Source organism: Eptatretus burgeri, chromosome 1 (genome assembly GCF_056783735.1).
Source record: "Eptatretus burgeri isolate ZD-2024b chromosome 1, Ebu_testis_v1, whole genome shotgun sequence".
Taxonomy (NCBI): Eukaryota; Metazoa; Chordata; class Myxini; order Myxiniformes; family Myxinidae; genus Eptatretus; species Eptatretus burgeri.
Genome location: NC_140961.1, coordinates 144,204,792 through 144,216,385, shown reverse-complemented (window position 1 = coordinate 144,216,385; position 11,594 = coordinate 144,204,792). Strand labels below are relative to the sequence as shown.

At 38.8% G+C, this 11,594-nt stretch overlaps 1 protein-coding gene across 2 annotated transcripts in view; it reads right to left on the bottom strand.

The window, feature by feature from the left end:
* The window catches only part of LOC147035672 (protein phosphatase EYA1-like), a 386,713-nt gene that overhangs the window by 180,988 nt on the left and 194,131 nt on the right, over nucleotides 1–11,594 (bottom strand). The window lies entirely within an intron of this gene.

Below are 11,594 nucleotides of genomic sequence, written 5' to 3'. Positions count from 1 at the left end.
AACTGTTTCAAGTTGCCTGCGTGGGTGCTGTGGCTAAGAGAGTGGGTGTACGTGTGGATATTTGGAGAGTGGAGTATTTCCTGAGATGAATAAGGTAAGTGTGGTGCTTGTAGGGTCTCGCTTTTTGGTTTTATCAATGTTTAAAAATTCTGCATGGTTTGGAGCCTCAAGGATGGATTGGACGCGACTGTTGAATTTTTTTTTTTTTAAAGAACTAGATGGGCCTAAATTAAAAAAAAAATTTTTCAAGCAAATGCTGCATTCCATTACATGCTTGACATTCAGGGCTCTTTGAGACTGAAAACTGAATTAATGGATCAAACTCTAGTCAAACTATATTGTTTTATTTAGGAGGTATATATATATATATATAGAGTTTATTTAAGGCAAGTTAACTTTTCTGATGACTGTATGTACAGGTGAGGCATTTATATGTGACACATTTATTAGTGCTGTAAAAAAAAAATCAATTAACATAATAAATACAGCATATAGCACATGTTTGGAAAGCACACAGATCAGAGATTACGCTGAGATATAACACAGTGACTTAAAATTTACATCTGATAAACAGGCCAAATTGGAATTATTGCATTCGTGAATCAGCATGTTGTTCATTACTGCATGCAATGGTGTGGATGGTCGCAGTGATGGATGTTTACCTTCAATTCGACGATACATGCAGGTGAATTCTCGTCTGTAGGTCATAGTGTTCCATCATTCAAAACTTTGAGGCATCGCCTGCAACACTGGGGGGAGGGAATATTAGCCATGCTCTTACTGCTACCGAAGCCCCACTCTGAACGGATATTAGCAACGACCGTTCAGAGTGGGTCTTCCCCTGTTCATGGAGGAGCTTCAAAATCTAATTGCCACCATTATTTTTGCTCCATGGCAGTTCTGTGGTTATGCGATTGGGTGTACACTACTGGTCGGTAGTTTTAGAACACCCTCGTTTTTCCAGTTTTTACTAAAATTTAAGCAGTTTAATGTTTCAATGCACTCTGGAATTAACGCAGAGAACAAATAAACAATTGCAGATAAAAAAGAAATCATGGAATCGTTTTTTTGAACAAAATTTAATCTAAATTTTTGACTCATCAAAGTAGCCACCTTTTGTAGAAATAACAGCCGAACATAATCGTGGCATTATTTCTACAATGGAAATCAAATATTGTTCGGAAAGTTCTTACCGACACTGTTGCGGAAGTTCCCACAAATGTGTTGCACTTGTTGATTGCTTTGCTTTCACCCTTCTGTCCAGTTCATCCCAAACCAGCTCGATGGGGTTTAAGTCTGGAGACTGTGCTGGCCATTCCATGATTTGAAGCCTACCATCTTGTTCATTTCTTCTGAGGTAGTTCTGACAGAGCCTGGAGGTATGTTTTGAGTCATTATCTTGCTGTAGGATGAACCCCTGACCAACTAGGTGTAGACCAGAGGGTATTGCATGGCACTGTAAAATGCTGTGGTAGCCCTTTTGGTTCAAGGTGCCAGTCACTGACTGGATCCAGCAAAAGAGTCCCAGATCATCACGCTTCCTCCTCCATGTTTGACAGTTGGTGTCACACACTGAGGAATCATCATTTCGCCTACTTGAAGGCGTACAAAAACCCTGCGTGATGAACCGAAGATTTCAAATTTTGATTCATCGGTCCATAAGACCTTCCCGTTTTCAGTAGTCCACTGGTGGTGCTTCATGGCCCAGGCAAGCCTCATTTTCATATTTTGCCATCTTAGCAATGGCTTTTTTACTGCCACTCGACCCATCAAACCTGCAGCTCAAAGTCTTCTCTTCACAGTTCAAACTGAGACTTCCTTACTTCGACCAGTGTTAAGCTGTGCTTGAAGCTGCTGTCTTGTGAGCCACCTATCATACAAGCTGTTGACTCTCAGAAACTTGTCTTCTGATTGTGTTCTGGCTTTGGGTCTGCCAGTCCTCTTCCTGTTAGAGTTTCCTCCAGTTTCCAAGTGCCTTTTGATGGTGTTGGAAACTGTACTCACTGACACCTTGGCTTCTTTGCAATTTCTCTAAAGGAAACACTTACGTTTTTTAAGGATTGGAATGGTCTGTCTGTCTTCTTTTGTTAATTGTCTTTTTCTCGCAATTATGATAGTAATATACTACTTACTGCAGTGCAATATTGTCCAAATAATGCTTCAGAGGGTGTAGCAACACAGTCTGTTCCAACACTGCTTTTATACAGACAGAGGGTTTGTAACTAATCAACAAGAGTTGGGACACCTGTAGGAATTGTTTGCATCAATTATCAAGGCTTAATTTACTTTGATTGCTGCAGAACAGCTGCAGTTGCTAACCCATTACTTGTTCCCTGAAAAGGGCCTTTTTGTTAACAACTCTGAAATTTACATTATTTTTTCAGTTTTTGTTAACCTCAACTTTTTTTTTTGAAACCTCTGGCAGTTTACCGCTTCGCTTTGTACCATTTCAGGTTATTCACTGGACTTGAACTGCTTAAATTTCAGTAAAAACTGGAAAAATGGTGGTTTTCTCAATCTTCTGACCGGTAGTGTACGTGTGGATATTTGGAGAGATGAGTGTTCCTTGAGAAGAGTAAGGTAAGTAGAGTGTTTGTGAGGTCTCAGTTTTTGATTATGCCTCCGGTGACAATGTCGCCAGTGGGATTATGTTTTAGGGTTGTCCGTCTGTACGTATTTACATACATACAAATTTTCTCTGTTTTCTCTGCGACCACTTATCCAATTGACACAAATGTTTTTCCCTTGGATGTGACTCATCATGCAGAATTTTTTATGATAATTCTGATGTCATAATTTACATCGGTGGCAGCCGTGTTGGAAAACAAAAAACTTTGGACCTCTATCGCCTAAACTGCAAGATGGAAAAAAAACTTGAAACTTGGCCCCTGGCAACTATTCTGCACAGGGAATAAGAGCGATTTGACTAAGACGTCATCAGTGAAGTGGTATCCTGATCAAAATTTGACAAGTAGTACGCTGCATTTGATCAGAATGAGAATTTGTGATGGAAATATTTAAACACAGAAAAAAATATTTTGACATCATCCATCATGTGGTTTGGCAGCCATATTGTTTTGAAAAGAAAAAAAATGGGGAAAAAATCTTCTCCAGAAGCACTTTACAGATCAAAGTGAAACTGCACACAAATGATCGACTGTCCACGTGATTCGGCGGCCATATTGGATTGAGGAAAAATATTAAATAATGTTTTCTCTGGAACGGCTTATCCGATCGAAGTGAAATTTACCAAGTATCATCAAACCATATACCTGCATCCAGTGTGGAAATGATGACATCATAGGTCGCGTGGTGTGGCAGCCATATTGGAAAGAAAAAACACAAATTTAAAAACCTTTTTCTCCAAAACCACTTAACAGATCAATTTGAAACATGTGTTCTATGGAACAAGGGCAGTGAATCACAACTGCAAAGTTTTGCATCGATTGCTCCAGCGGTTTCCGAAATATAATTTTTTAATATTTTCCTTGAAACCAACATGGATGCCACATCATGTGACTGAAGAGATCATTGTTCAATAAAGTATTTATAGCGACAGTATTGGATCATCACTGCACAGTCTCACATAGAAAAGCGAAGCGGTTTCAGAGAAATCTTTTTTTTTTAATATGATCGACTTGGCATGGGAAAATTGGTTAAAAATTTCAACATCATCGGTCACATGGTCTTGCAGCCATGTTTGGACAAAAAGCCTTATCTGATCAAATCAACGCGAAACTTCAAATATGTGATCAGCCGCCCCTTCTGAATTTGATTTGATGAAGAGGACGTCGGGGGTCAGGTGTTTGATCGATGCGGGGTTGTATCGAAGCGGGACGGCATGGCTTTTTAATTTTTTCTCCAAGGAAATTTCATGAAATTTTCACCATAGATGCAACTACTCATGTAAAAGGTTTTAAAAAAATAATTATGACGTCATAGGTCACGTGGTGTGGCAGCCATGTTGGAAAAACGGAAAAACTTTGGACCCCTGTATCTCTGAAACCGCTCTATGGAAAAAAAATTGAAACTTGGCACACGTGATGTACTCCCCATGGTAAACAAGGGTGATTTTTTTGATGATGTTATACGTGGCTTCCTTATGACGTCATAATCTCACATGTCAAATGCATCGTCCAATCAGTATGAAAATATTTGAGGTTCATTTCAGGCTAAATTGTAATTGGCCAAAAAATTGATGATGTCATCAGTCAGGTGGTTTTGCAGCCATGTTGTTTTTAACATAAAACCTTCAAAAATATTCTCCATTACGGCTGAACAGATTGAGGCAAAACTTTGCAGGCATGATCGCCTATCCATGAGGAACCAAAAGTTCTCCACTTATGACATCATAGGTCACATGGCTTGGTAGCCATAATGGATTTACCCTTAAACCATCTGAAAACCTTTCCGAGAACGGCTTGACAGATCGATGGGAAACTACATTTCCATGTTCCCCATGCCTTGGGGATACCAGGGTGTTCACGAGTAACTAATATGTCACATGGTCTGGCAGCCATATTGCTTTGAACAATTTTTTTTTTAATATTTCGCTTCAACCACTTCATCAATCAATGTGAAACATCACACTTATGATTGAGTCGACATGTGGAATATATGTTATAAATCTTCAACATGATCGGATGCATGGTCTGGCAGCCAGAATTATTTAATATTATAAATCTGGGTTCAGGAATTTTAATCAAACTTGGTACAAGTATGTATTATGATGTAATAATGTGGGTGGAGGAACATCTGGCTACGTCAAAGGTTGTCGTTCTGGTTTTATTAACGTTTTTAAATTTCCCATGCTTTGAGGCCTCACAAAGATAAACCCTTTTGGGCTATGCAACGATTTATTCTTGTGATATCATTTTAGATCCTCGTGGAGGATCTCTAATTCTTACTCATGTTGTTGTTCGTCATCTTCTTCTTGTGGACTTTTTTGTTTCACAGCCTACAGTTTTCATCGAAACTTCCTGAAACTTGGCATATATATGTAAAAATACCCTGCGCAGACAGTAACCATCTTCGCTTTTGAAAATTCCTCCTAGAAAAAAAGTTATGACGTCAAAATATCTCTGCTAATGGAAATCGCCTAAAAATAATCTCCGAAACTAGGCAAGCTTTTTGAATTCTGTTTGCGGGAATCGAACAGGACATTAGCAGAGATGAATTACCGCACCTATGATACATCACTATGACGTCATATCAGTTTTTATGACGTCATTCCTACTTTTTGACATTTTTTGTTTCACAACCCAGAGTTTTCATCGGATCTTCGTGAAGCTTGCCATGTATATGCAGAAAGCCCACGCGCAGGCAGCAACCATCTCCGATTTTGGAAATTCTTCCAAGAAAAAAAAGTTGACGTCATAATATCACCGCTAATGGAACTCACCAATAACATTATCTCCGAAACTAGGCAAGATGTTTGAATTTTGTTTGTGGGAATCAAGCTGGGCATTAGCACAGATAATTTATCGCAAACCTGATACATCACAATGACGTCATATTCGTTTTTATGACATCATCATTAAGAGGACGAGGATATTAGCTCATTTGAGCTTGTTTTTCCTCTTTTTTTATATCATGGTATTTTTACCATGGGCTTCTGCTGGTATCTATCTAAAGGTATAAAGTGAATCTCCGGTCCCTCATTATAGAAAAGCAGATTCCAACATCAGACTTATCTAAAGGTTTACCTAATCATCCCTTCTTTGTGTTTCAGGGCCTCATTAAATGTTTGCTTTGTTATTATTTATGAGTGTTGCTTGTGTGCCATTTCCCCACATCCCGTGAGTTGTCCATGCATCTACCTTTGTGTCAGGAGTTTTGACTCGCAGTGTAATCAATTAATGCAATTAGACTTTCATGCAAGACGAGAGAGTTCTTGCCATTTTTTGTATTCTATAAAATATATCTGTTGTTCGCACTTCTCCTCCTCTTCCCTTAATATAGGGTGAGGTCAAATGACACAAAACTTCTGCCCTTACTTGACCATGATACTCCTCAACCCTCGTAAAATTCCAATCAGCTGAACAGCAATGTCTTTTGCCTTTCATCTTCAAAGGGGTTCTTCACTATGGTCTGTTTGGAGGTAACCTCAGTTATTCTGATTCATCCTCTTATCTATAGACTGATTAGAATAACCAAATCAAAGCAATATTCCATGAAAGCTGTAAATGAAAGCCTCGTCGATGGACAGGAGTTCAGGTGTGCAAAAGAAGGACTTTGTACGACGGATAATGCACAGCAGTCAGCGTCCGGCTTTGGAGGCCAATGAAGAAATGTGGTTTGCCAAATGCTAGACCTCATGTTTTCCACTTAAAAAAAATATACTTTGTCATGAAAAACTAGTTTGACTTTTCCCACAATAAATTTCTCAAGCACTGAACATGCTGCCCCTTTCATCAAACAACCGGTAAAAGCATTCAACAACAAGTACATATTCAGGGAAGTCCTTTTTTAAAAAAAAAATCTTCTCATGCACTTGTTATTCGATTTGTGGATGGATATTTGGCCCTGCGCTCACAAACGTCTCAGCCAATAGCATCTGGATTCACCTCCACATCGAAGTTTGAATACTTTCACCCATGGCTCTCAATGCGATCTGTTTTTTTGACCTCACAGGAAGTTGTCATTTCAAAATATAACACGAGGTGGATTTCAGTAATTTGGAGATGTCTAAGGAATGCTTCCTATCTCCAGGATAATTATTTGTCTCACTTTCCCAATTTTGAACCGTCATATTCCTGCAAATTATTAATATTTTTATCCACAAATCTAGATAAGTTGAAAACTCAACAAAGGGGCGTACATTTGTTATGTAGGCTACGGGCGGTTGCGGGCAGGGAGGGGGGAGGAAGGGTGGTATACATAAAGAAATATAAGTTGCGAAGAGATTTAAAAGGGAGGATTATAGGATAGAGGAAGTATGAAGGTTGCAGAGTGTGGGAGAAGTGGAGAGCAAGAAAGAGGGAGAGGTCTGGGAGGAGGTAGTAGTAAAAACGGAAGGAGAGTGGAGATGGAAGGATCATTTTTGTGGACATAATAAATAAATTTCCCCTAAGTTCCACATCTTAACTTCATCTCCGCTGAAATATTTCCAGGTTAATTGTCACCCGAACTTTTAATCATATTTGTTTTTGACCGCGAGGATGCGTTGGATTTTTCACTTCTCTGGAGGGGTCCGAGAACCTTCGACTGCAGGGACACAAATCTTTTGAAGTTGTATGTGATTACATCATCGGAAAGCACATATAACTGGAGACAAATGATCTCTCCATGATGTATGGAGTCACAATTACAAGTGGGAAAATGAATGTTGCTCAAACTGTGCCGCATAATCCAACATATTTTTCGCTTTCAAGCAGTTGTCAGTCGTAAGAGATCCTAATCCGTTTCACAGATGTTTGTGGATTCTTGTATTAGTAACTTCCTGACAAATGAGCCGGCAGGTCGCGGGAAGGAGCAGGCGGCGGGGACTTCAATTAGCGCGGCGCGAAAGAAAACTAGCATTCGCATTAGTCCTCTCCGAGGGCAAGGCAGACCAGCCCCGGCTCAGGTTACCCGGAACCAGGGCCTCTGAAAAAATATCACACAGTGCCGATATGTAGCCATTGGAGTCGCATCACTCTACATCACATGTGGACCACAATCTGTCATAGCCATGATTTGTGTCGAGTGGCCTCCATATAGTTCCCACCAATTTGTGCCACTGCAAAGTTGCAGCTGGTTGGCCTAAATAAGTGAAGGACTTCACTTTTCTCTTGGTCACTGCTCATGTATACATGCCGTTTAAAATAATGACCTTGACTTTTGTACATTTTCGTATTAACTAAGCTTGTGTTGATAACTTGCAAAAACGATAGCCTACTTACATGACTTTTAACGGTTTGGACACACACTTGTCCCCATCAGAGTGGTACCTTTTGTATAGCTTCAATGTAGAATTATTTCGGATCAATGCCTAGCCAGTACACGACTTCATTCAGAATACCCTTGTTCGTCGAAAACTTTTTACCCTCCTACCTCCACTCCAAGGAGCTCTCTAATGCTGATCGTGTCCTTGACACGCAAGTTTGCCAACCTCGAAAGAATGACAGGCTGAGTTAACCCCATCTGGTGTTAATTCAACGGCCGACAGGGGCTCTAACTCAGGACCCTAAGATCCCAAGCCAACAACTGTAACCACAAAGCCAAAACCAGGCTTCTTGCATTTGTTGTTTTTCACCCATCAAATCTGCGGTAATAGATTATTCCCTCCGTCACCGAAGGTGGACAGAGGTAATGTTTTCGCCGCTGTTTGTTTGTCTTTCTGTCTTCTCTGTGAGTAGGAAGTCTCAAAAAGTTGTCGACGGATTCGGATGAAACTTGGGTGGAAAGATTGGATGTGTGACCAGATCCGGATCCAGATCCAGATACTATAATTAAAGTGATTCTTCACAATTTAGATGTGCCAAAACCGATATATAGCTTGATATTTCAAAAAGTTGTGGACGAGTTACGAGAAAACTAGGTGAATGAGTTGGTTAGGTGACAAGAACAAGCAGATTAGATTTTGGTTCAGGTCCGGGTCCAGATCCGGGCCTATCGGTGGAATACAAAACATAAACTCTTCGGCTTGGCGGACATATGTGCTCTCCCAAGTGCCGTTCTCTTTTCCACCTATAAGTGAACCAGAATTTATTTAACTGAACCTGATTAAGTAATCGAACCTGAATTTAATTCCAATGATTAAGTTTTGATTAGCTTATAAAATGGTCTGAATTTTAAGTGATTACAAAAGTAGTTTTCAATGAATGTTCTTTTTTTATGCCTCCTCTGTTGAAATCGTCAGAGGGATTATTATGAATTATTTTGGGTGTTCATGCGAGCCCACATGACCATCATCACAAGTGTGCCCTTTGGGTGATGGTCTATTCATATTGCTCTTTGTAGATCTGACACATCAAAGAAATGAACAAATGTCTGTTGTTTTCTTGGTATGCCTTGGTATTCAGCAACCACAATGACTTGGAAGAAATGCTCATTTGAGAATTTTAAAACTTCTGCCTGGGATGCTGTTTCCACCTTAATGGTTTCCTCAGAAGGAAAAAAAATAAAAATAAAAACACCAATGGTCCTGTAGCTCACCTGGCTGGTTGCTAAAAAGTGGAGTGACAGATGGATCGGGGTAAAAACCTGAGAGTTGGTGTCAAAGCCACCCAATGCTCGCCTGTTTATACATTTATCGTTTTTAAAAGAGTAGTCTAATAATATTTTTTATAAAGCATTGCAGTGAAGTCTGATCCAAATAATTTTAAAGCAATATATGTATTTGTATATTGTAATCGGTAAACTAGTACACATATTAAATGAATGGCAAGCGTCTAGTATAAACAGGCGAGCATTGGGTGGCTTTGACACCATCTTAGGTTGAAATAAAAAAATATATTAAAATCATTTGTTAATTTCAACTTCACTACACAAATAGTATACCCCAAAGGAACCTCCATGCCAAACATCAGCATCCTAGTACACTTATTAAATGAATGGCAAGCTTCGAAAAAAATAACTTGCACCAAAAACTTTAACGTTGATGTGCTACAAAAAAGTTAAGTTCAAAACAGGTCAAAAATTTAAAACATTTGAAATTATTTTTTAGTTTCAACTTCACTACACCAATAATATACCCCAACGGAACCTCCATGCCAAATATCAGCATCCTAGTACACATATTAAATGAATGGCAAGCTTCTAAATAACTTGCATCAAAAACTTTAATGCTGATGTGCTACAAGAAAGTTAAGTTCAAAACAGGTCAAAAATTTAAAACATTTGAAATTATTTTTTAATTTCAACTTCACTACACCAATAATATACCCCAACGGAACCTCCATGCCAAATATCCGCATCCTCGTACACATATTAAATGAATGGCAAGCTTCGAAAAAAATAACTTGCACCAAAAACTTTAACGTTGATGTGCTACAAAAAAGTTAAGTTCAAAACAGGTCAAAAATTTAAAACATTTGAAATTATTTTTTTAATTTCAACTTCACTACACCAATAATATACCCCAACAGAACCTCCATGCCAAATATCAGCATCCTAGTACACATATTAAATGAATGGCAAGCTTCTAAATAACTTGCACCAAAAACTTTAATGCTAATGTGCTACAAGAAAGTTAAGTTCAAAACAGGTCAAACATTTAAAACATTTGAAATTATTTTTTAATTTCAACTTCACTACATCAATAATATACCACAAAGGAACCTCCATGCCAAATATCAGCATCCTAGTACACATATTGAATGAATGGCAAGCTTCTAAATAACTTGCACCAAAAACTTTAACGTTGATGTGCTCCAAGAAAGTTAAGTTCAAAACAGGTCAAAAATTTAATTTCAACTTCACTACATCAATAATATACCCCAAAGGAACCTCCATGCCAAATATCAGCATCCTTGTGCACATATTAAATGAATGGCAAGCTTCTAAATAACTTGCACCAAAAACTTTAACATTTTCACGCTCACGCTGACGCTGATGCTCACGCTCACGCTGATGCCGGGGGTATCGCAATAGCTCTTTGTTCTTCGAACAGGCGAGCTAATAGGAGCTGGATTTAGATTACACATTTTAGGTCAGGTAATTTTGACATGATGCTCACAGTCATGCAACTCCCTGCTGTCTATGAGCCTTGCTCACTTAAGATATTGCTCACTTCCGGTATGACGATATCACTTCCTGTTGTGTCAATTTCAGCCCAATTTGATAAGGTGCAACTCCTTGGTGACTACAATTCATATTTTTCGAGATTTTGCCCACTTTCTGTTTTATGACATCACCGGTGGCCATGTTCTGTTTTGGATCAGCTTATTTTAGTCAAATGTTCCAGTAGATAAGTCTATCGTATATTTTTCGCATTGATCGGTTAAGTGGTTTCAGAAAACATGAATTTTAAAGGTTTTCCTTTGATCCAACATGGCTGCCAGACGACGTGACCAATGATGTCATTGTATCAAATTATATTTCCTACGTGTAGTCGATCACATATTTCAAGTTTTGCATCGATCAATTAAGTGGTTTCGTTGATGATTTTTAAAGGTTTTCTTATGATCCAATATGGCTGCCATACCATGTGACTGACGATGTTATTACGAACAAACTATATTTCCCTTGGGTAGTCGATCACATATTTAAAGTTTTGTATCGGTTGGTTAAGCGGTTTGAGAAGAAGAAGATTGTTACAGGTTTTCCTGGAATCCAAAATGATAGCCAAAGTATGTGGAATTTCAATACATTTGGGACTTTTAAATCTTAGGATGACATACCATTTTGTGCAAGAGGATGATGCTATAAACAAATTTGAGTTCTACCACACCAAAAATAATTTCAGCAATGTTTGGTCATAGTCCAATCAGCGGTTTCGGAAAGGTTTCAAGTGCTTACGGATGGATTATGTACCATCCTATAGGTTAAGCTCACCCAAACTATGTTCCAGGTGAGCGAACAAACAAAGCTTTAAGATTAGAAGGGCACTTGGTAGAACGCATACCTCTGCCACATAATGCCTGATCCACTAGAAAATTATACATCTCTCA